Raw genomic sequence first — 24,826 nt, forward strand, 5'->3', positions numbered from 1 at the left:
ATGCATGCAAAAAATGAGGGGTTTGCATGTCAAATTTCCCCATTTAAGAACTAGTGGCCGGCCATGACAAAGGGGGATGGGCAAAACATGTCATGAAACATGTTTTGTAAGTGGTTTATGTTGGAATAAATAAAATAAGTTGTATGGTAATAAAAAAATGAAAAAAAATGTGTGTGAAGGCTTCTCCCCCTCCCCTTTGCCGTGAATTGAAGAAAAGCAAAGAAAAAAAAAATTGTTCATCCTTTTTCATTCCTTTTGGCCGAAAATACTAAGGAAGAAGGAAGGAGTTTTGCTTCATGCTTGGCTTGGAAGAGGATTAGGAGGAGGTTTGGCCATACTTGTATCTAGATTAAGGTATGTTTGAGGTTGTGCCATGAGATTCATGCATGTTTTTAGTTGATAGCTTGATGCTCTTATTAGCCCATGGTTCAAATCTTTGTTATATCATGGGGATGGTATTTGGCCAAGGTGGATTTTGTGTTAATGCCATTGCATGTTAAATATGAAGCTTGCTAATGATACATGTGATGGTGGATTGATGGCTCTTGGACTTTCTTTTTAGTATTTTGAGTAAGACATTAAGTTCTTTGTTTAATCATGACAAAAAATTATGGTGTTGTGATGTATTCGCCATGGTACATCCATAAGTATGATTTATGCTCATTGCATGGAAAGTAAGATTTGTGTTTTGGATTTATGTTCATGTTTAGTTACAATCAACTTGAGATTCGGCTCTAGCATATATATATATATATATGTTTGCACATGATGTATTGGTATGACATATATACTATCTCAAGGTATATATTTTCACATGATGATGTTTCGTTATGAAGTAAATGATTGATGCGTATTGAGTTACAATATGGAATGCGTTAGTTAGTAAAATGTATGCCGCTTATGTGTGGTATTAAGTGTATAATTGGCCTCAACATGGACATGCATATTCGCCACATGAGGGGATTGGCGTGCATGCATTCGCTTAGAGGCAAGCATATTGATGCCTATTCTTGGCTTGGAAAATTTGGCTAAGGAGAGTACTAACTAATGTGTTGAATTTGATTCGTGATTTCGTACACATGTGACTCTAATGTCTAATGTATATAAGGGCTAAGTACCTTGAGCTTCACTTTGATGTTTGAATGAATTGTATTGAATTGCTTGTTGTGATTAAAAATTGTGCATGACCCTTGTGTATTTGAGCTAAAGGATGGCCATATGACCATTTAAACTCCTTGTCATATTCGCCATAAGCTATCATAATGAGATTTTAATAAGTTAAATTTGTGTGAATTAGCTCAAGAGCTTAGAGGACCACAGTTAGATAAGGAAAGGAAAAGTGATCGAATAGCCGTTAAATCGCTCGACAACATCCGAGGTAAGTCTTGAGTAATGACCCTACTTGAATTATATTGAAATGATTTGTCATATTATGGCGGACAGCCGAATGTGCATAGGGACTAAGTTATAAAGTCAATTGAAATCATGCTTTTTGTGTGTGGCTATTGAGCCGAAATTGGAAAGGTTTGATAAATGTTTTGTGTTTGAGCCTTAGTAACGAGAATGAAATATGGATGTGTCGTGATTATTGATATATGTGTACATGAGCATTTGAATGATACCGGGCTAAGTCCCGAAGGCATTTATGCTAGTGATTATATCCGGCTAAGACCAAGGCATTCGTATGAAGTTGTTATATCCGGCTAAGACCAAGGCATTTGTGCAAGTTACCAAATCCAGTTAAGACCAAGGCAATTGTGCTTGTGGTTATATCTGGCTAAATTCCGAAGAAGCTCGGTTGAAGGTGAGCGTTTTGGTGCTGTAATAAATTCAATTAATACGCTCGAAAAACCCATACGATAAGGTATGTTTACATGTGCATCGTAAAAGTCGATCTGTTTGAAATAGTATTCGCTCAATCGACTAACGAACTTTCGGCTCTTAGATAGGTTGATACCTTGTGTGTATATGTTGATGAAGTGTGAAGTAAGTATGATTATGAGAATGTGTATTAATAAAGTGATTCATTTAGCTATGTGAATGTAATACTTTAGTCAAAGCTGATTTCTTTACTTGAGACTTACTAAGCATTAAAATGCTTACCCCGTTGCTTTGGCTCTCTGTTTTATAGATTTTGCTCGTTAGCTATCGGATTCGGGATCATCAAGTCAAGTCATCCACACTATCAAAGCCCCTTTTGGTACAAATTTTGGTTGAACATTGAAATGGCATGTATAGGACTACTTTTTCGTTTGTTGGTCATAGACCCCTTTGATTTTGTATAAATTTGGATAGCCATGCGAAAATGGCTTATATACACTTTGGCATGGTATCATAATCATTTTGTATGTTGTTCATTAAGAGGTATGGAAATGTTTGGAAACGATTAGCCATTGGAATGGTTAATCATGATCATTCCTTGTGCCATGTATGCTAAAAGGGCTAGTTGAATCAAAGAAATTATGAAGTAGGTAAAGGTTACCTTGAAAACAGATGCTGACAGCAGCAGTGATGTGGATGTGAAAAATCACTAAAAATAGTAGGAATGGAATTAAATAGTGAATAAATTATGTGAATGAACCTTGATGGATCTACTTTCATATGGAAGAAACGAATCGGTCATATGAGTTATATGTTAAGAGATATTAAAGTTCTCGTGAAACAGGGCCAGAACGGTTTCTGGATCCCTGTTCCGACTTTGGAAATTCATTGTAAATTAACCAGAGATAATTAGGAGTCATTCCATATATGTATAGATTCCTATTTGAGTATAGTTTCTATAGAAACAAACGGAATCAGTATTGAAGCCCTGTACAGGGAGATATCCAAGTCGTAATGCCCGAAGGTCAGTGTAGTCGATCCCTGTAACAGGGGAGACTTTAACTAATAAACTGTACTAATTGGCCCGACAAAAAATTCTAGAAAAACATTTGTGGATGGACATATGAGTCTAATTTCATAGAAAAATTACGAAACTGATTTTTGAGCCTTGAAACTCAAGATATGATTTTTAAGGCGACAGTGACGCAGTAACCAGCTTGTTTGGAAAATTTTAAATGGACTGTGAAAATGATTAAGTCAAGTTTGTGTGCACCTTGTGTTCGACTCCGGTAACGGACTCGGGTACGGGGTGTTACACGAGATAAGGCCTAATGGCCGATGTGATGAGTGTGAAAGTGTATATATGTGACAAGGGGTGTTACACGAGATAAGGCCTAATGGCCGATGTGATGAATGTGAAAGTGTATATATGTGACAAGGCCTAATGGCCCATGTGATGAATGTGAAAGTGCATATATGTGATAAGGCCGAATGGCCAATGTGATGAATGTGAAAGTGTATATATGTGATAAGGCCGAGTGGCCAATGTGATGGATGTGAAAGTGTATAAATGTGATAAGTCCCGAAGGGCATTTGTGTCAGTACTATATCCGGGTTAAAACCCCGCAGGCTTTATGCGAGAATATTATCCTGATTAATGTCCGTAAGCTCCGTGCTCGTACTATATCCAAGCTCTAAAGACCCGATGACTACATGTGGAGATTATGTTCGGGTAAGACCCGATGACCACGGGTGGAGATTTTGTCCGGGTAAGCCCCGAACTAAAGGTTTCGCTGAAGATTCGAGTAAAGCGTAAGATTATACGACTTCACAGTAACAATTGGTAATAAAATACATTCAATGCGTTAAGTTGGTCGGTATGTATTTTGAGATTATATTTAAGCTTGATTTGGACTAAATCACAAGGTCGTTATATGATGCATATGTGAGTAAAGTAATAAGACTGTTCTATGATTATTGTGCATTTGGTCGATGTGGAAAGTTAGGTGAAAATATGTATTGTACCTATGTTTACAAGAGATCACTATCAAGTGAGAATTTATCTGCCTATTATATATGATGAGATGTGCATATTCGGTAAAGGGATGGTATGCCCGAAGGAAGAGTGAAATAAAAATACGAACAACTATGTTATAATTTGGTTGTTATCTGTTGACACTGCTTAAAACTTACTAAGCATTGTAATGCTTACTCCGTTTACTTTGTTTCCTCTGTTTTATAGATCTTATTTGGAAGCTACAGGCTCGGGGATCGTCAGCAACTAGTCACACTATCACTATCCACTATTTGGTGCTGTTATATTTTGGATTATCTTATGGCATGTATAGAATAGACTAGTAGTGGGAGGATATTTTGGTTAATGTATATAAGCCATGCGAAAATGGCTTTAAGTATACTTTGATCATAGCATTATAATCATTTTGTATGTCATCCGTCGAGAGGTATGGAAATGTTGGTAACGGTTAGTCATGGGAATGGTTATTCATGATCACTTTTGGTATATGTATGACAAACTCTAGTTGATCCATGGAGGATCATGAGATAGGTAAAGTTTACCTTAAAAAAATTGATGCCGGCAGCAGCAGTGATGTGAATGTGAAAAATCTCTAAAAATAGTAGGAATGGAATTAAATAGTGAATAAATTATGTAAACGAACCTTGACGAGTATATTTTCATAGGAAAGTAACGAAACGATCATATGGACAGTATGTTAAGAGATATTTAATTCTTCGTGAGACAGGGCCAGAACGGGTTCTGGATTCCCTGTTCCGACTTTGGAAATTAATTGTAAATTAACCAGAGATAATTAGAAGTCATTCCATATATGCATAGATTCCTTTTTGAGTCTAGTTTCTATAGAAACAAACAGCACCAGTATTGAAGCCCTGTACAGGGAGATATCCAGGTCGTAATGCATAAAGGTCAGTGTAGTCACACCCTGTAACAGGGGAGACTTTAACTAATAAACTGTACTAATTGGCCTAACCAAAAATTCTAGAAAACAATATGTAGATGGACACATAAGTCTAGTTTCAGGGAAAAATTACGAAACTGATTTTCAAGTTTTGGAACTCAAGATATGATTTTTAAGGTAACAGTGATGCAGTTAGCCAACTGCCTGGAAATTTTTAAAGTGGTCTGTAAAAATGAGCGGTTTAAGCTCGTTAACCCCTCGTGTCCGACTCCGACAACGGTCTCGGGTACGGGGCGTTACATCGAAACTCCCGAGTCAGATAGCTGACGAACCAAAATCTATAAAACAGAGATTCAAAGAACGGAGTAAGCATTTAATGCTTAGTAAGTTTTGAACAATAAAATTAGGCTCAACTAAAGTATAGCATTCATATAACTAAACGGATAATTTCATATACACATATATTCTCAAAAATCAGTCCTACTTCACATTTCCAACCCTTATATTCATACATAAGGGATCAACTTAACCAAAAACCGGAAGCTCCTTAATCGACTGAGCGAATACTATTTAAGAGGAATCAATTAATCCAATGCATGTACAACACATACCTCGTTGTTGAGTTTTTTTTTTACGAGCGTATTAATTGAAATTATTACAACAGATCTCTCATTCCCAAACTCAAGTAATCTTCGGGATTTAGCCGGATATAACTACTTGCACAAGGCCTTTGGGTCTTAGCCTGGATATGGTCACTAGCATAAATGCCTTCGGGACTTAGACCGGATATAGTCGCTAGCACAAATGCCTTCGGGTCTTAGCCCGGATATAGCAACTCGCACGAATGCCTTCGGATCTTAGTCCGGTTATAGTCACCTAGCACAAAAGTCAGGACTTAGCCCGGATATCATTCGAATAACCATGCACATATATCAATAAATCATGACACATCCATATTTCATTTTCATTACCAAAGCTCAAACACAAAACACTTATCACACTTACAAATTTCGGCTCAATAGCCACATACAAAGGGCATGATTTTGATTTACTTAAGACATAATCTAATAGAATCATAATCTAAGCTCCATTACTCGAAAACTTACCTCGGATGTTGTCGAACGATTTCGACGGCTATTCGATCACTTTTTCCTTTCCCTTATCCAACTTTGCTCCTCTAAGCTCTTGAGCTAATTCAAACAAATTTAACTTATTAAAGTCTCATTATGCTAGCTTATGGCCGAACATGACAATGAATTTGATGGGTCATATGGCCACCTTTAGTTCAAATACAAAATGGTCATAGGCATTTTTAATCACATTGAGCAATTTAGTACAATTAATCAAACATTTCCTCATGTGCACCTTTATGACCAAATACACACATCATTAACCTAATATCAATTAACTAAGCACTTAACAAATTCTCCTTGAGTCGATTGTCTAAGTAAAGATAGGATCATCATTATGCTTACCTATAGCCGAATGTACAACATCAATCTATGCATTCATTCGTGTGGCCGAACATGCATGTCTATGTTGAGGCCGATTGCATACTTAATACATTCTACAAATATGGTCACTTGTATTGACCAAATACCATTTTGTTTCAAGTTCAAAACTTGGCTAATACACATATATGCACTATTAAAGCATCCTCTCCATTCCATCAATTCAACACATGCATTACTCATTAATATACAAAATTATATTCGCCTTAGCACACCTCTTGCTGGCCAATTTTTCTCCATCTAGCAACATTTTATGTACTATGTCGAACCAAAGAGATCAAACACCTAGCTTAATCATTTCCAAAACACTTAACCGGCCTTTGACCAAGACTTTAAACAAAGTCTATGTTCGGCTATCACACATATGGGCATTATTAGTTCAAAGTTTTAACAAGATTAATTTCTTTGATCTTAACCTAAATGACAACCCCCATTGTTCATCTAGATTTAGCATGAAACAAACACCAACCAAGAAACCAACACCCATGGCCGAGTATCATCTTCATCACATAGCAAGATTTAAACCATGGGCTAGGTAGAACTCAAACTAACATAAAAATATGCATGAATCTCATGGAACAACATCAAACTTACCTTAACCTAGCTACAAGCATGGCCGAATCTCTTCAACATTTCCTCCTTTCTTTCCTTTTGAATTTGGTCAAGATGAATGAAAAGGATGGACATTTTTTCTTTGTTTTCATCATTTTCCTTTTTCCATTTCTTTATTACTAGCTTTTTATTTTATTGTTTCCTACATACCACATTAGCACATCATGCTTAAAATATGCTATGCCCCATAGCATGGCCGGCCACTAGCTCAAATATTGGGCAATTTGACATGCAAACCTACCATTTATATAACATGCATTAATAGGCCACTTTACATTTGCCTAGCACATTTCTAAACTTTCTCACATAAGTCCTATTTACTAAAATTCACCTACAATTAAACAAAATTCAAATATAAAATTTTCACACATGCATATATACATATAATAAGCATCAAATATGACAGCTAATTATTTTTATGACTCGGTTTTGTGGCCCCGAAACCACTTCCCGACTAGGGTCACATTAGGGCTGTCACACCACTGTTCTAACTAAACCCTAATTCAGGATGTTACAATTATATTCAATATTTCACAACTCAACTTGTTCAGTATGACCAATTGTTTTATTTTCATTTTTGGGTTTTAAAATTACTAAAAACATAAACTCATTCTTCTGATCATTTCAGAGTAATCCATGTACATTTGCAAATGAATCATTTCTCATTTTCATTTCCATTTTGAAAAAACCACATTCATTTCAAAATGATTTCATTTCTCCATTTCAGAGAAAATCGTAACATTGTTGAATGTTTTATATTTCTCTATTTCTATTCATTATGTTAATTATAAATTCAACATGCAATTCATTTCTGGTTTCAATGAGCTAGCGAAGGGACCGATTGGACATATGTAATTAGGGCTAAAATGATTTATAGTTAAGTTCAGCCTTTTCACCTATTAATTATAAACTCATTTAGTCACAAAGTCATTCCACTATAGTATTGTGACTAAGCTCTCCCCAACCACATACCATTACCAAAGCAACTATTCAGTGTTTGTCAAATAAACTTGTCATAAATGTGTTACCCTCATAGGATATCCTTGATATCTTTGGGATAATATCTGCTCTCCCAATATGATCTTATTTTATCTCGTTGTAACAATTACATTTCCCTCATGAGAAGTCAATCAGTATCAAATAGTGATCAAGTCATTCTTCACAAAGGCGAACAACTTGTGGCCACTTTTATTTTTCATCAACCATGTAATGCCAATGAGAGGATATCATTTACCCATATCTAGACTATTGTGAATGACACTACATACTGTAGAATTCGTACACCTAATGCACCAGCTTTTAGTTCCTTATCTATTCCAACTCAAGCTTTTACTTACATCAAAATGTACGAGTCACAGAAAAAAATATTTCGTCATCCATTCAGGATTTAGGTATGCCACACTATAAACTTCACAAGTGAATAAGTCCATAAACGAATTCAGGATCTATTCTGCTTAGGTCCTGTCCAATGTACTGTCAGTCCAATCAATCACATCTATGTCTCTATCTTCTAGGAGTTATCTGTTTTGATGCCTAAGACAAAACATCTCCCCAAATGGACTTAATAGACAACATATTAGTCTTTCAATTAGTTTTCTCATTTCCAATTAGACTACGGACATGTTTAGGTTCATCTACTAATACAAGTTGACTTTTTGTATTACGATTTAATCGTGTAATACTGCTTACTATTAGTAAAACATTAGACAACTGGTGAGCAACATTTGCTTCCATTTTGCTTTACGTGAAAAAACCATGTGATAAAAATATACAAAGTATTAATGTAATTCATGAATAATTTTATTAACCAATCTATTCGAAAAATTACAAGTATACTTAGACAAAAATATCACACTTAGGGCACTAGATCCAACAACTTGTTGGATCAGTTGGCTCAGCTTGAGAGAACATAAAACTTAGGCTTGACAACCTTAGAAAGTTATTAAGATAGATAAGGTTGAGAGAATAGTCTACTGAGCATCACTTAGGCCGTCCCGGTTTGAACTGTGAGGCCAAGGGATAAGTAGTTCTTTCCGACTAGTTAGATTAGTTAGAGGCTGAAAGTTAATAACTAGGTTAACTATTAGCTAATTGAATAGAACCCTCGATCAAGAGTTAGCAATGAACACTAAAGCAGTTAGTCTTTTGTTTAATCTGCTAAGGGATTCATAATCATTTTATTTATGTTATTTAATACTTTCTACATCTTTTTCTGTTATTCAACTATTTTGCATGATTCATCGTACTATGGTTTCGAATCAGTACTATTTAGACTTATTGGTATAGATATTAATATTAATCTAGTCAAGCCTCCTTTGGGTATGATCCTCAGAATACTTCTGTGTTCTGTTGTAGCAATTTATATTACAACTTGACCCGTATACTTGTAGACACCGCCTAATGCCATATCGGTTGTAGCAGTATTCTACATTTTCGACGTTCACACTTAGGAAGGCTATTAATAGCCTACTAACATTTAACCACATTGACCATTATGCCCTTAAATGAAAAATAGACTTAATCTTATTGGACATAAATTGCACTTGTAATTTTTTCACCTATCAAACAGCGGTATCACGATACCCACAACAATCTTGAGATTGAGAGTCTTAGGGGTCTTAGTATCGTGATACACAAGGGCGATATCGCGATACCATTGGAGTTGGCCGCAATTCTATTCATTTCAACACTGTTAGTGTAACACCCCTAACCTGTATTCGTCACCGGAATAGGGCTACGAGGTATTACTGATCAATCATAACACAAAAGAATACATTTAACATACATTAAGTATTTCCATATAAACATCAATCAAATATAACAACATTGTCCCTTAAGAGGGCCTATGAAGCCTTACGACATGCTTAGAAGAGGTTCAGGACTGAACCGATCACATACAAATAATTTTCAAAATTTAGAAAATTTTCTTACACTCAAGGGTCATACGCCCGTGTCATAGGCCGTGTGAAAACAGGGCATACATACTGACTTGGGTCACACAGCTAACCACACGCCCATGTGTCTAGACTATGTAACAATCGAAATGGCCACACATGCCCATGTGCCTCACACGGCCAGACACGCCGGTGTGTCTAAGCCGTGCTCAAGACTGACTTAAATTTGAAGGACTACCCCAGGGAATACATGGCCATATAACATAATCATGTGTTGCACACGGCTGAGACACATACCCGTTTCTTTTCCTGTATGGACAACAACAAGCTATTTACAGAGCCAATTTGCCACCTTTTTCTCATGCACACCTAGCAACCAAAATGGTACCATTTCATAACATCTATAGGCAGCCAAAACATATTAATTCATACACATATCATGTCATCTATATTCGACCATATCAACTACTTAATTCCATGTTCAAAAACATACCAAATCCATGAGCAAAAATCATCAATCTCACATGACTACTAAATGCATTTACACATCCAATTAACATCTATTTCATGACACAAATTGCACCTTATCTTCATCTCAAATTAACCAAATCACAACTATAGCAAACATACCAAAATAATGCAACATAGAAGGCATTATATACATCATATACATATCACTTGACAACATATAATCAAGCCAAATTCAACTTTATCAATAGCACCATTTACATGCTAACTCACATGGCTAAATTCAAAGTTCATAACATATCAAAATGACACTAGCCTATACATGCCATATACCATATATACAAAGCTTCAAAATACCAACCAGTAGTCGATAGTGTGATGATGGTTCCTGATGATCCCCGATGTTTGAGCTAACTTTGATACTCTATAAAACAAGACAAATAACACACAGTAAGCTTCATAGCTTAGTAAGTTCGTATGATATAAACTTATATAATCACCAATTTATCATTCATCAATTTAAGCATAATAACATGTAACTCATGATTATTAACAAACCTTTCACATTCTTGTTCTTATCCTATATTTATAGACTTCATGACTTCTTCTATTTGAATTTCATGCTTTATATGTACATACCTCTACAAATTCATATCGAACTCATACCTTTTTGTGTTACTGTCGATTATTCAATATCTCACACATTAAGTGCCAAAAAATAGCTAAAACTATTATAATCTAGGACACTAAGTGCATCACATAGCCAAAGCTATTTCATCTCGCACACTAAGTGCCACATATAGCCGAAGCTACTCCAAATCGCACACTAAGTGCTTTATATAGCCAAAGCTATCTCAAACGCGCACTAAGTGCAAAACATAGTCGATTTGTTGTCGAACATTACTGTTGTCTTGTATATATATAATTTATGAAATAAAAAAGCATTAAAAATATAATTGTAGCAAAGTTTCTCGTACGAACTTACCTCGGACGTAAAAACGACAAAGCTAATTGATTAATCGAGTACTTTACTCTTGCCTCGATCTAAGTCCAAGTTCCTCTTTTCTTTATCTATATACAATCAAATTTAACTCTTTTATTCAACAACACATTCAATTTAGTCCACAAACACATATTTGGGCATTTTTTCACTTTAGCCCTAAACTTTCACATTTCTTACAATTTAGTACTTATTTTACAAATACACGAAATTACACAATTTCTTTATAATACATGCTACCCAAATTTCTATAGACTCCATAACAGCCCATATTTATCAATATTTCACACATTTAACCCGTCAATTTACACTTTTCTCAATTTAATCCTATTTAAGCATTTTTACTAAAAATAACTTAACAAAACTTGATAATCTATCATTTATCTTCCATTTTTCATCATCATCTAACACAAAGCTCATGGATTCATCAATGGCATTTTTCAAAAGCACTAACACTTTCAAAAATTGAACCATGGGCTATCTAGAATACAAAGCAATGATCTCAAAAATGTAAAAATCATCAAAAATTGAGCAAAGAACATACCTCAATCTATCTATCAAAGTGTTGAATGCATAAAAGCTTCGTATCCCTTTTTTTATTTCTATTTTCGGTTGAAATGTTGAATGAATGAATCATCTTTTATTTTGGTTTTGTTTAATTAAACTTAATTTTACAATTACAAAAATAATCTTTATTAATTCAGTAATAAAACACATAATGGTTGGTCATTTGAGACAAATTTCACTAACAATTGTCTAATTATATCATAAAGACCTCTCATTTAATAAACCATGATAGTTAGACACTATTATCAAATAGAATGCAACTTTTGCATTTTACGCGATTTAGTCCATTTCTCAAATTGAGCTATTAAATGACAATATTAGCTCACGAAATTTTCACACATTTATATTCACATGCTGTAAACACCAAAAATATTAATAAAATAATTTTACTACATCAAATTTATGGTCTCAAAACCACTGTTCTGATTTAAGCTAAAATTGTGCTATTACAACTCTCCTCCTTAGAGATTTTAGTCCATGAAAATCTTACCAGTGAATAGGTTTGGATATTGCTTTCTCATAGCATCCTCAGGTTCCCACATAGCTTTTTCAACCCTGTGTCAATGCCATAATACTTTTACTAATGCTATTCTTTTATTTCTCAGCTCTTTGATCTCACGAGCTAGAATTCGAATCGGTTCTTCACTATACAATAAATCTAGTTGAATCTCAACTTCTGTTGGGGAAATAATATGCGAAGGAGCAGATCTGTATCGTCGAAGCATCGATACATGAAATACATTATGAATATTTTCTAACTCAAACAGTAATGCTAACCAAAAAGCCACTAGTCCAATTCGCTTGATAATCTCGTACATCCCGATGAATCTCGGTCTCAATTTGCCTTTACGATCGAATCGAAGTGTTTTCTTCCACGGAGATACTTTTAGAAACGCTTTATCCCTGGTTTGAAACTCAATATCTTTCCGTTTTAAGTCTGCATATGATTTTTGACGATCTGACGCTGCTTTCAAACTATCACGAATTACTTTCACTTTTTCTTCTATTTCTCTAATTAGATCAAACCCCTGAATTTGATTCTCACTTAATTCAGTCCGATACAAAGGTGTTTGACATTTCCGACCGTATAGAGCTTCGTACGGTGCCATTTTAATGCTTGATTGAAAACCACTATTATAGTCAAATTCAATCAACAACAAATACTTTTCCCATGAACCTTCAAACTCAAGAATGAAACAATGCAACATATCCTCGAGTATCTGAACGTCTGCGGATGAAATGCAGTACTAAAATGTAACTTTGTACCCAGTGCATCTTGCAATTTATTCCAAAACCTCGATATGAACCTAGGATCAAAACAATAGAAACAGGTACTCCATGTAATCTCACAGCCTCGGAGATATACAATTTAGCTAACTTTTCAAGCGAATGATCCGTACACATCGGAATAAAATGAGCTGATTTCATCAATCTGTCATCAACAGCCCAGATTGCATTTTTCTTACTCAGAGATAGGGGTAAACTTGAAACAAAATCCATAGTTTCTCATTCTCATTTCCACTCGAAAATCATAATCGGTTGCAATAAACAAGACGGTACCTGGTGCTCAACTTTAACTTGCTGACAAATCAAACATTTAGAAACAAACTCTAAAATGTCACGTTTCATACCATGCCCCCAATAAAGTTGTTCCAAGTTATTATACATTTTTGTGCTTCCTGGACGAACAGATAAACAACTACTATGTGCTTCACTCAAAATCATCTGAATCAACTCTGAATTTCTTAGGACACATATTTGGCCTCTAAATCTTAAACAATCATCTGAATCAACTTGAAATTCCTAATTAGGGTTCAAATCACATTGAGTTCATTTTGCTATATCAACTTTCTAAGCTTCACATATCTGCTATAAAAACAACAATCTTTCTTTCAACTCAGCTACAATTGAGCCGTCATCAGATAGAGCCAATTGAGTATTCATTGCACATAAAGGAAACAAAGATTTTTGGCTTAATGCATCAGCAAAGACATTTGCTTTTCCCGGATAGTAGTCAATTACTAACTCATAGTCTTTTAGCAATTCTAGTAATCTCTGCTGCCGCAAATTAAAATTTTTATGTGTCATAAGATATTTCAAGCTTTTGTGATCAGAATAAACATGGCATTTCTCACCAAATAGATAAAGATGCCAAATCTTTAACGAAAACATAATGGCTGCTAACTCTAAATCATGCGTCAGGTAATTCTTTTCATGCAGCTTCAACTGTCTCGAGGCATAAGCTATTGACTTTGCCTTCTTGCATCAAAACACAGCCCGAATCATTCAACGATACATCACTATAGATCACAAATTCTTTACCCGATTCTGGCTGTACTAACACTAGAGCTTCAGTTAAAAGACCTTTCAGCTGATCAAAACTTTTCTAACATTTCTCGGACAATTCAAACTTTACATCTTTCTGAAGTAATCTCGTCAACAGAGTCACAATTATCGAAAAGCCTTTTACAAACCGTCGGTAATAGCCAGTTAGTCCCAAAAAACTGCTAACTTCAGATACATTTCTCGGAGGCTTCCAATCTATTATTGCAAAAATTTTTCTTGGATCAGCTCGGATACCTGATGTTGATACAATATGTGACAGCCCTATAGTGACCCTAGTCGGGAAGCGGTTTCGGGACCGCTAAACTGAGTCACCAAATTATTTGAATGTGATATTTATGGTCTAAAATATGTGAATATGAATGTGCGAAAATTTTAAGCTTCGATTTAGTTAATTGCATGTGAATGTAGTACATAGGACTTGTGTGACACTTTTGAAATGTGATAGGCTAATCTATAAGGATCTAATAGTTTATGTAATCAAAAGGGAGGACTTGCATGTCAATTCCCCCCCCCCCCAATTAGTAGTGGCCGGCCATGACAAGTATGGTGGACCAAGTGTGATGGGCAAAAACATGTCATAAACATGTTAAGTTAGTGTTTCATGGGAGGTATGATAAAATAAGGAGCATGGGAATAAAATAATGAAAGGAATATGATGAAAACAAAGAAAAAAAAAGTGTGTGGTTGTTCCCCATTTTGTCGAAACTAGAAAAAAAAGAAAAGGAAAGGCTTCATCCTTTGGTTCTTCTTGGCGGTTTGAAAGGAGGAAGAAGAGAGGTTTTGGTCACCTTGAGCTTAAGGGAGGTTAGTATGTTGTGTTAAATTCTTAAGTTTTAAACTTGTTTCTAGTTAATTAGCTAATTTCTTACACAAACCATGGCAAAATTTCGAAATCTCGGTGATGGCTTGAACATTCGGTTTTGGTTGTTGAAAGGAATGAGTTGGAGGTTGGATCATGTTAAATTCGGCCTTGTACATAAACATTAAGAGTTTGATGTTTTTGTGATTTTTGGAAGGTAAATAAAGTTATACACAAGATAAATACTAAGATTTTGGTTGACTTGTTTTTAGTAAGGTTCGGCCAAGGACCTTATGTGCAAGTTTATTCGGTTTAAGTAGAGAAAACGTGACGGGTAGATATGAAGTAATGTGTATATTGGTTCGGCTTCTAAGCAAGGAAATAATTGTTAGTAACATAGTATCTATGCACTTATGTATATATATGTATGTACAAATAACCTATTTAGCTATGGATATCTAAGGTGTTAAATAATGAAATTCTTGAAGACTTGGGTTAAATAGCATTCGGCCAAGGACTATATGGGCTTGCTAATTCGGTTTAAGTGAAGAAACTATGATAGAGAAATATGACTAAATTGTGGACTTTGACAATTTAAATGATGCATTTGAATTGTGTACCGACCTAGGACGATATGTGTTTCTATATGAAGTTAGATGGTGTTGATGAAATTCGGTAATGCATGATGTTTAAATAGTATTGAGCAAGGTCATTGTACTTAAATTGTATGACATACATGTATTGAATGGAATTGCCCAAGTGAAAAATAATTAAATGAATTTATTTGTTTAAATTAAGCTCAAGAGCAAAGGGGATCTAAATCCAATAAAGGGAAGGAAAAAGTGGTCGAATAGCCATCGAAATCGTTCGACAACATCCGAGGTAAGTTTTCGAGTAACGAGACTTAGTTTACGATTTGATTAAGTCATGACGTATGAGCGTAACAAATATACGGTGATATGATGATTCTACTTGAATTTTGTGTTGAGTTAATTTGTCTATACGTGTGACGGGTAGCCGTATGTGCATAGAGATCGTGTCATAAAGAAAACTAAACCATGCTGTTTGTATGTGGCTAGTGAGACGAAAATGGGATTGCTTAATACGTGACTTGTGTTTGAACTCTGATTATGAAAATGGAATATAAATGTGTCATGATTTGTTGATATGTGCATGAATGTTTGGATGATAATCGGGCTAAGTCCCGAAGGCATTTGCGCTAGTGACTAGTTCCGGGATAAGTTCCGAAGGCATTTGTGCGAGTTACTATATCCGGCCTAAGTCCCGAAGGCATTCGTCCGAGTTACTATATCCGGGCTAAGTGCCGAAGGCATTCGTGCGAGTTACTATATCCGGGCTATGTCCCGAAGGCATTCGAGCGAGTAGCTATATCCGGTTAAATCCCGAAGGTACTTGGCTTGGGAATGAGCAACCTTGCTGTAATAGTTTCAATTAATACGCTTGTAAAATCCCAGTGATGAGGTATGTTTCGTATGTGCTTTGAATTAGTTGATCCCTTACAAATAAGTATTCGCTCAATCGATAAATGAGCTACCGGCCTTTGGCTATGTTGATCTTTTGTGTATGAATATAAGGGTTGGTAATGTGAAGTAAGTATGATATTGAGAATTTGTGCATGTCAAATTATCCATTTAGCCATATGAATGCTACATTTTAGTTGTGTCAAATTTTATGGCTCAAAACTTACTAAGCATTAAATGCTTACTCCGCTTCGTAAATCTGCTTTTATAGATTTTGGTTCTTCACTATCGGACTCGGGATTTTTGAAGTCAAGTCGCCCACACTATCAAAGATCCTTTTGGTACACTTTTGGTAGAACTTTGAAATGGCATGTATAGGACACCCTTTTTTTGTTATTAGTCAAGTACTTTGGTGTTGTATATATTTGGATAGCCATGCGAAAATTGCTTATATATATTTTGAGCATAATGTTATAATCATCTTGAATGTATATGTTCATTAAGAGGCATGGAAATGTTTGGCAACGATTAGCCATTAGAATGGTTCATCATGATTATATTTTGGGCTATATATGCAAAAGGGCTAGTTGAATCATGGAAACTATGAAATAGGTAAAGTCTACCTTAAAGGCAGATGTTGACAGCAGCAGTGATGTAGATTTGAAAAATCACTAAAAATAGTAGGAATGGAATTAAATAGTGAATAAATTATGTAATCAAAACTTGATGAATCTACTTTCACATGGACGAAACGAAACGATCATATGAGTTGTATGTTAAGAGATATTTAGGTTTTTGCGAAATAGGGCCAGAACAGTTTCTGGATTCCCTGTTCCGACTTTGGAAATTCATTATAAATAACCAGAGACATTTAGAAGTCATTCCATATATGTATAGATTAATTTTTGAGTCTAGTTTCTATAGAAACAAACAGCATCAGTATTGAAGCCCTGTACAGGGAGATATCCAAGTCGTAATGCATGAAGGTCAGTGTAGTCAAACCCTGAAACAGGGGAGACTTTAACTAATAAACTGTACTAATTTGCTTGACCAAAAATTCTAGAAAAAAATTTGTAGATGGATATATGAGTCTAGTTTCAGGAAAAATTTACAGAACTGGTTTTCAAGTTTTGGAACTCGAGATATGATTTTTAAGGTGACAGTGATGCAGTTAGCTAGCTCGTCTGGAAATTTAAAATGGACTGTGCAAATAAGTGAGTTAAGTCCGCAAACCCCTCGTGTCTGACTCCGGCAACGGTCTCGGGTACGGGGTGCTACACAATATGTCCCAGAAAACCAACTTTACCCAACCATAATTCACATTTACTGAATTTTGCATATAACTATTTCTCATGCAGAGTCTACAATACAATTCTCAGATGCTCGACATGCTCTGTTTCATCTCTCGAATAGATCAAAATATCATTTATGAACATAACAACAAATCGATCTAGGTACGGTTTGAAAATACGATTAATTAAGTCTATAAAGACAGCAGGTGCATTCGTCAGTCCAAAAGGCGTAACTAAAAATTCATAATGACCATACCTCGTTTTGAATGCAGTCTTCGACACATCAGAGTCTTTAACTCGCAATTGGTAATAACCCGATCTCAAATCTATATTTGACAATACTGTAGCCTCTTTCAATTGATCAAACAAATCATCAATCCGCAGTAAAGGGTACTTGTTCTTGATTGTCACTTTATTCAACTGTCTGTAGTCTATACACATTCTCATTGTGCCATCTTTATTTTTCACAAATAATACGGGAGCACCCCAAGGCGAAAAACTCAGTCTTTCAAACGCTTTGTCAGTTAATTCTTGCAACTGAGCTTTTAATACTTTTAACTCTGTCAGTGCCATTTTATATGGAGCTATCGATATCGGCATTGTTCCCGGCACTAACTCAATGCCAAACTCAACCTCTCGTATCGGTGGTAAACCCGATAACTCTTCAGGAAACACATCTGGATATTTACACACAACTGACACTAATTCAATTTTATTTTCAGTAACTTTCGTATCTAGCACATAAGCCAAGTAAGCTTCACAACATTTTCTCACATATTTCTGAGCTAACATTGATGAAATAACTGCTGGCAAACAATTCAGATCATCTGATTCAATCCGAATAATTTCATTATTCTAACATCTCAAATCAATCATCTTTCATTTGCAATTCACAACAACATCATGCAACGTTAACAAATCCATACCCAGGATTATATCAAACTCGTCAAATGGCAACAACATCAAATCGGCCGGAAAGCAATTATCCCGAATCATCAATGGACAATTCTTGCACACATTATCAACCAAAACACACTTGCCTAAGGGGTTCGATACTCTAATTACAAATTCAGGAGACTCTATAAGCAAAGTCTTATTGGATACTAAATTCACACATATATATATGAATGAGTTGATCTTGGATCTATCAATGTAATAACTTTAGTATCATAGAGAGTAAAAGTACCGGTAATGATGTCAGGAGATGATGCTTCTTCACGAGCGAGAATAGCATAGGCTCGTGCAGGTGCTCTCGCTTCTGACCTCACAACAGAGTCTTTAGTCATTTTCTGGCTACCACTCACACTTCTCGTGTTTCTAGGTGGTCTACCTCTAACTGTAGTGTTACCCGGCCACGTGTTCAGAACATTATCTTTTTTAGCTAACTCTGGGCAATCTTTAATAAAGTGATCTCATGAACCACAACTGTAACAAGTTCTATTATTATTTTTTACCCAACAATTTCCAAGCCATCTTCTACACTATTAACACTCAGGTCGGTTAGGTCTCGCACTCCCAACACTAGCTATCGAAGTAGTTGGAGCTTTGAAGCTTGATTGTTGTCTCACTTGATCTCAGTTTGCATGTTCTATAGATGCATTGGAACGATTAAATGAGTCTCAAAATTTTTTCGACACAAATTGATAAGATTTACTAGCTGATCTCTTTCTCGAGTCTCTTGCTTCAAATTTAGCTTTTCTCTTTTCTTTGCTAAGATCTTCAGCTTTACAAGCCCTCTCAACTAACACAACAAATTCTTTGATTTCTACAATCCGAACTAACAGCTTTACGTCTTCATTCAATCCATCAATGTATCTTTTACACATGATCTCTTCAGTGGAGACATATTCCCAGGCATACTTGCTCAATCGGACAAATTCTCTTTCGTACTCAGTCAGAGTCATTTAACTCTATTTCAATTCTAGAAACTCTTTATGCTTCTGATTAAGGAATCGCTGACTTATATATTTCTTTTATAATTCATATTGAAAGAACTCCCAAGTAATCTGTTCCCTAGGAACCACAAATATTAAGGTTTACTACCAATGATACGCATTATCTCTAAGCAAAGATGCAACACATTTGATACATTCATCTGAAGTACAGGACAATTCATCAAACATTCTGATTGTGTTCTCGAGCCAAAACTCAGCCTTCTCAGTATCATCATCAACTGTAACCTGAAACTCTTCCGCCCCGTGTTTATGTATCTTATCCACTGGCGGCTTACTTAATCGAATCGGATCTACCACTTGTGATGAACAGGTAGCGGTTGAGGTTGTTGAGTAGCCGATTTTTTCGAACAAACTCTGTAAACCACTCAGTCATTATTTGGAAAAAAACTTCCTTTGCCTCCCCCTCGTGACTACTAGTCACAGGTCTAGAGTCAGATTACGCTGCCCTTTGAACAAGAGTAGGCGCGTTACTCTCAACATTTGATAAACCGTAATTTATACATATTTTACCCCATGCTTAACACATTTTATGGATGATTTTTCCTTAGAATTGGTTAATTCGATGCTCCTAATGCTTTAATTTCATGTTTTATACTTAGGTGAGCATAAGAGAGTGAAAGGATTGAGAAACAAGCCAAAAACAGAGAAAATGGGCTAAAGTACAAAATCAACACGACCTGGACTTCCTCACATGGGCAGACCACACGGCCGTGTTAATTTGGCAGAATTGAAGCACGGCTCACACAGGTAGACCACACACCCGTGCCTATTTAACAGGCTTGACAACGGCCTAAAGTAATCACACACGGGCGTGTCACACAGGCGTGTCCCTGCCTAGCCTAAGTTGAGTCCAATACGGAAAAGGCTAATTTTGAGGGCTTTTAGGCATTCTAAAGCCTATAAATACACCATAAAGGAAGAGGAAATGGGACACAGACAGAAGGAGGCAGGGAACTGCTCAAGGGAAGCCGATTGATCTATCTCAGAAGCCGGATTCACCATTAAGACTAAAGATCTCCCCTCAATTTCCCTTCAGGAGTTTTGGGTTTTCTTTATGTTTTGTATTCATTATTCTTCTGAAATGTTTTTCATTTTAGTTATGAACTAAATCCCCTAAATACCTAAGGGGAATGAAACCTAAGATGAATCTTGTTATTATTTTCTGAATTGTATGATAAATATTTAACTCGTTCTTAATTATGTGTTCTTAATTCTTGCTTTGATATCCAAGGATACTGATTCAAGATTAACTCTTATTCAGAGGAGGAATAGACCCTGTCTAAGAGTACATTTGTCATAATTAAGCGGAGTTGATTGCACGCCTAGATATAGGTTGACAAGATTTTGCCGAATTAGGGTGAAACCTAATAAGGGGATCTATAGATCGAGTTAATGCAACCCTAGGGTGTTAATTAGAGAAAAGTCTCAATTATTCTATCTAGGGATTAGACGTTATTAGTCCTGAATAGGGATAATAACACAACTTAGGGATCTCTATGGGACAAGTTAAATGAATAAATCGTTCGATTCGGAGTCAGAATAAAAAGTGAAGTCTAGGTGGATTCTTCCTTAGGTATTGTCTTAATTCAATCGTTTTCCAAAAGTAATCCCCCAATTCTATTTTCTCTGAATTCTTAGTGTAGATAATTAGTTAGTTAAAACAAAACCTCCTTATTCGTAGGCTAGATAATAAAAAGACAGTCATTACTAGGACTTTTAGTTCCTTTGGGTTCGACAATCCGGTCTTGCTAAAACTATACTACTGTTCGATAGGTACACTTGCCTACATAGTGATAATAGTTAGTTTCAAGAACGATTGTTTATAAATATTTAAATCCTATCACACAAAAATTGCGATCAAGTTTTTGGCGCCATTGTCGGGGAACTAAGATATTAGGAACGCTCAATTTTTATTACTTGAGCCATTTATTTTTCTTGCAAGTTAATTCTATTTTATTTTTATTTATTAATTTACTTTTTTCTTTCTCTTGGCAGGTTTTTATAGTTTATGACTAGAAGAAACCCGTCAGGACTACTACTTTTTGACGAAAAAATCGATCGCATAGTTCGCAGAAACCAAAGAGAAATAAGGCGAAGCTTAAGATACAAAGAGAACGAGCAAGAGGACGATAGTCAAACCCTAACCAAGGAGATGGCTGAAAACCAAGACAATCAGCTACCTTTTGTGATACCCGCTAAATTAGCAAATCAAAATCCTGCTCCTCGTACTATGGATGATTATGCTAAACCTAATTTAACAGGAACTGAGTCAAGTATAGTTAGGCCTGCTATTGCTGCAGATAATTTTGAACTAAAACCTAACACTATTCAAATGATACAGCAATTTGTTCAGTTTGATGATTTGCAGGATGAGGATCCAAACACTCACTTGGCAAGTTTCCTAGAATTCTGCGATACATTTAAAATTAATGGCATTTCTGACGATGTCATTCATCTTCGGTTATTCCCTTTTTCATTAAGGAACAAAACTAAACAGTGGTTGAACTCATTACCATGAGGGTCAATTACTACTTGGAAACAAATGACCGAAAAATTTCTATTAAAATATTTTTCGCCGGCTAAAACGGCCAAATTACGTAATGATATCTCTTCCTTTGTGCAGATGGACTTAGAAACTCATTACGATGCATGGGAGAGATACAAGGACATACTGAGAAGGTGCCCTCACCATGGGTTACCGCTTTGGCTGTAGGTTCAAACATTCCATAATGGCCTGAATCCGTTGACTAGGTAAATGATTGATGCAGCAGCCAGGGGAACCATCAACAATAAAACACCTGAAGAGGCTTACGAATTTATTAAAGAGATGTCACTGAATAACTATCAGTGGCAAGTCATGAGGACTAAGCCAACTAAAGCAGCAGGAGTTTATAACATCGATTCGGTTACTATGCAGTCAAACCAGGTAGAACTTCTAAATAAAAAGAGTGATGGTTTACTTGGTTCTACTCAGGACATCCAGTAATGAGGTGTGAGACGAATGGAAGAGGAGCATGCACAGAGTATCAACCCTTCAACCCTAGCATCAAGGAGGAACAATTCCAATATATGGGTAATAATAACTCTAGATCTCAAAATAACCCATATAGTAACACTTATAATGTAGGTTGGAGGAACCATCCCAATTTCTCGTGGGGTGGTCAAGGAAACCAAAGACCACAACATCCTCCGGGTTTTCAACAACCACCCTATCAACAGGAAAATAAACCAAACCTTGAAGAGATGCTGTCTAAATTTATCTCGGTGTCAGAAACTCATTTCTAGAACACCAAGATAGCACTTAAAAATCAACAAGCATCGATCCAAGGGCTCAAAACTCAGATAGGACAGCTGTCTAAACTAATTTCGGAAAGACCACTAGGAAGTTTACCTAGTAACACCAAATCAAAAGAGCATGTAAAAGCAGTTACACTAAGGAGTGGGAAAGTGTTAGAGGAACCTGAAAAGAAGCTAACACAAGAAGCTGTGATAAGCGAAAGGGAGGAAGAAAAACCCAAAAATAGTGACAAACCACTACCGAAGGAATATAAACGACTAGTTCCATACCCATCAAAATTGAAAAAAGACCATATTGATGCACAATTCGGTAAGTTTCTTGAACTTTTTAAGCAATTACATATCAACTTACCTTTTGTTGAAGCCATCTTGCAGATGCCTACATACGCAAAATTTTTGAAGGAGCTTCTAACAAATAAAAGGAAGTTTGAGGATTTATCTACAGTAGAAGTCAACGAGGAGTGCTCAGCCATACTCTAGAACAAACTGCTAACCAAACTGAAAGATCCAGGAAGTTTTACTATCCCTTGCTTAATTGGTAGTCTGAATGTTGAGAAAGCACTAGCTGATTTAGGCGCTAACATTAATTTGATGTCATATAAAATGTTCAAACAACTTGGTCTTCGGGAACCTAAACCCACTAGGATGAGTATTCAATTAGCCGATAGATCTGTTAAATATCCTAAGGGTATTATGGAAGATGTACTTGTGAAAGTAGATAAATTCATATTTCCTATTGACTTTATTGTACTTGGCATGAACGAAGATGTGGAAGTGCCCTTAATTTTAGGGCGCCCATTTTTAGCCACTACTAGGGCTGTAATCGATGTGGGTGATGGTAAATTGGTACTTAGAGTAGGTGACGAGGAGATTATCTTTAAAATTTACGATGCTATGAGCTTTTCTAGGGAACAGGATGGTTCATGTTATTTTATTGACTCTATTGATCATACTACTCAAGATTCTTTTCAGAAAATTATACAGAAGGACACGACAGAACTGTATCTAGCTCAAGAAGAGGAGACAGATGATGAACCTAATGAGCATTCTTCAAGACAAGTAGAATATGAGGGCATTAAGATAAACGATGAACTTAAGCAAAAACCCTCTATTAAAGAGCCTCCCAAACTGGAACTTAAACAATTACCAAACCACTTGGAATACATATTCCTTGGAAATAATTCTACATTACTAGTTATTATTGCTTCTAACTTGCAACCCAAGGAGAAAGAAGAATTAATCCAAGCATTAAAAGAACATAAAAAGGCCATAGCTTGGAAAATTTCTGACATTAAAGGAATCAGCCCTTCTTTTTGCACCCACAAAATTTTGATGGAAGATGAATACAAATAGTGTGTGCAAGCTCAAACACGACTGAACCCCAATATGAAGGAAATTGTTAAAGCTGAGGTAATTAAACTTCTAGATGATGGAATTATTTATCCTATTTCTGATAGTTCTTGGATAAGTCCAGTGCAAGTTGTCCCTAAGAAATGAGGCATGACGGTTGTGACCAACGAGAAGAATGAATTAATCCCAACAAGGATAGTCACAGGATGGAGAGTTTGCATTGACTACAGGAAACCTAATGATGCCACAAGAAAAGATCACTTCCCCTTGCTATTCATTGACCAAATGTTGGAAAGATTATCCGGGCACATGTACTACTGCTTTTTAGACGGACTCTCTGGCTACTTTCAAATCCCAATAGCTCCTGAAGATCAAGAAAAGAGGACATTCACATGCCTATATAGTACGTTCTCTTATCATAGAACGCCTTTTGGAATGCCTTTGGATTATGTAATGCTCCTGCCACTTTTTAGCACTATTTGATGGCCATCTTTGAT

The 24,826-nt window shown here is 35.9% G+C and overlaps 1 non-coding gene across 1 annotated transcript; it reads right to left on the reverse strand.

Moving 5' to 3' along the window:
- Positions 1-22,272: 22,272 nt before the first annotated feature.
- Positions 22,273-22,379, reverse strand: LOC128286138 (small nucleolar RNA R71). Its single transcript, XR_008276683.1, has one exon. It is a non-coding gene; the product is annotated as a small nucleolar RNA R71 (small nucleolar RNA).
- Positions 22,380-24,826: the final 2,447 nt, after the last annotated feature.

Source organism: Gossypium arboreum, chromosome 12 (assembly GCF_025698485.1).
Source record: "Gossypium arboreum isolate Shixiya-1 chromosome 12, ASM2569848v2, whole genome shotgun sequence".
Taxonomy (NCBI): Eukaryota; Viridiplantae; Streptophyta; class Magnoliopsida; order Malvales; family Malvaceae; genus Gossypium; species Gossypium arboreum.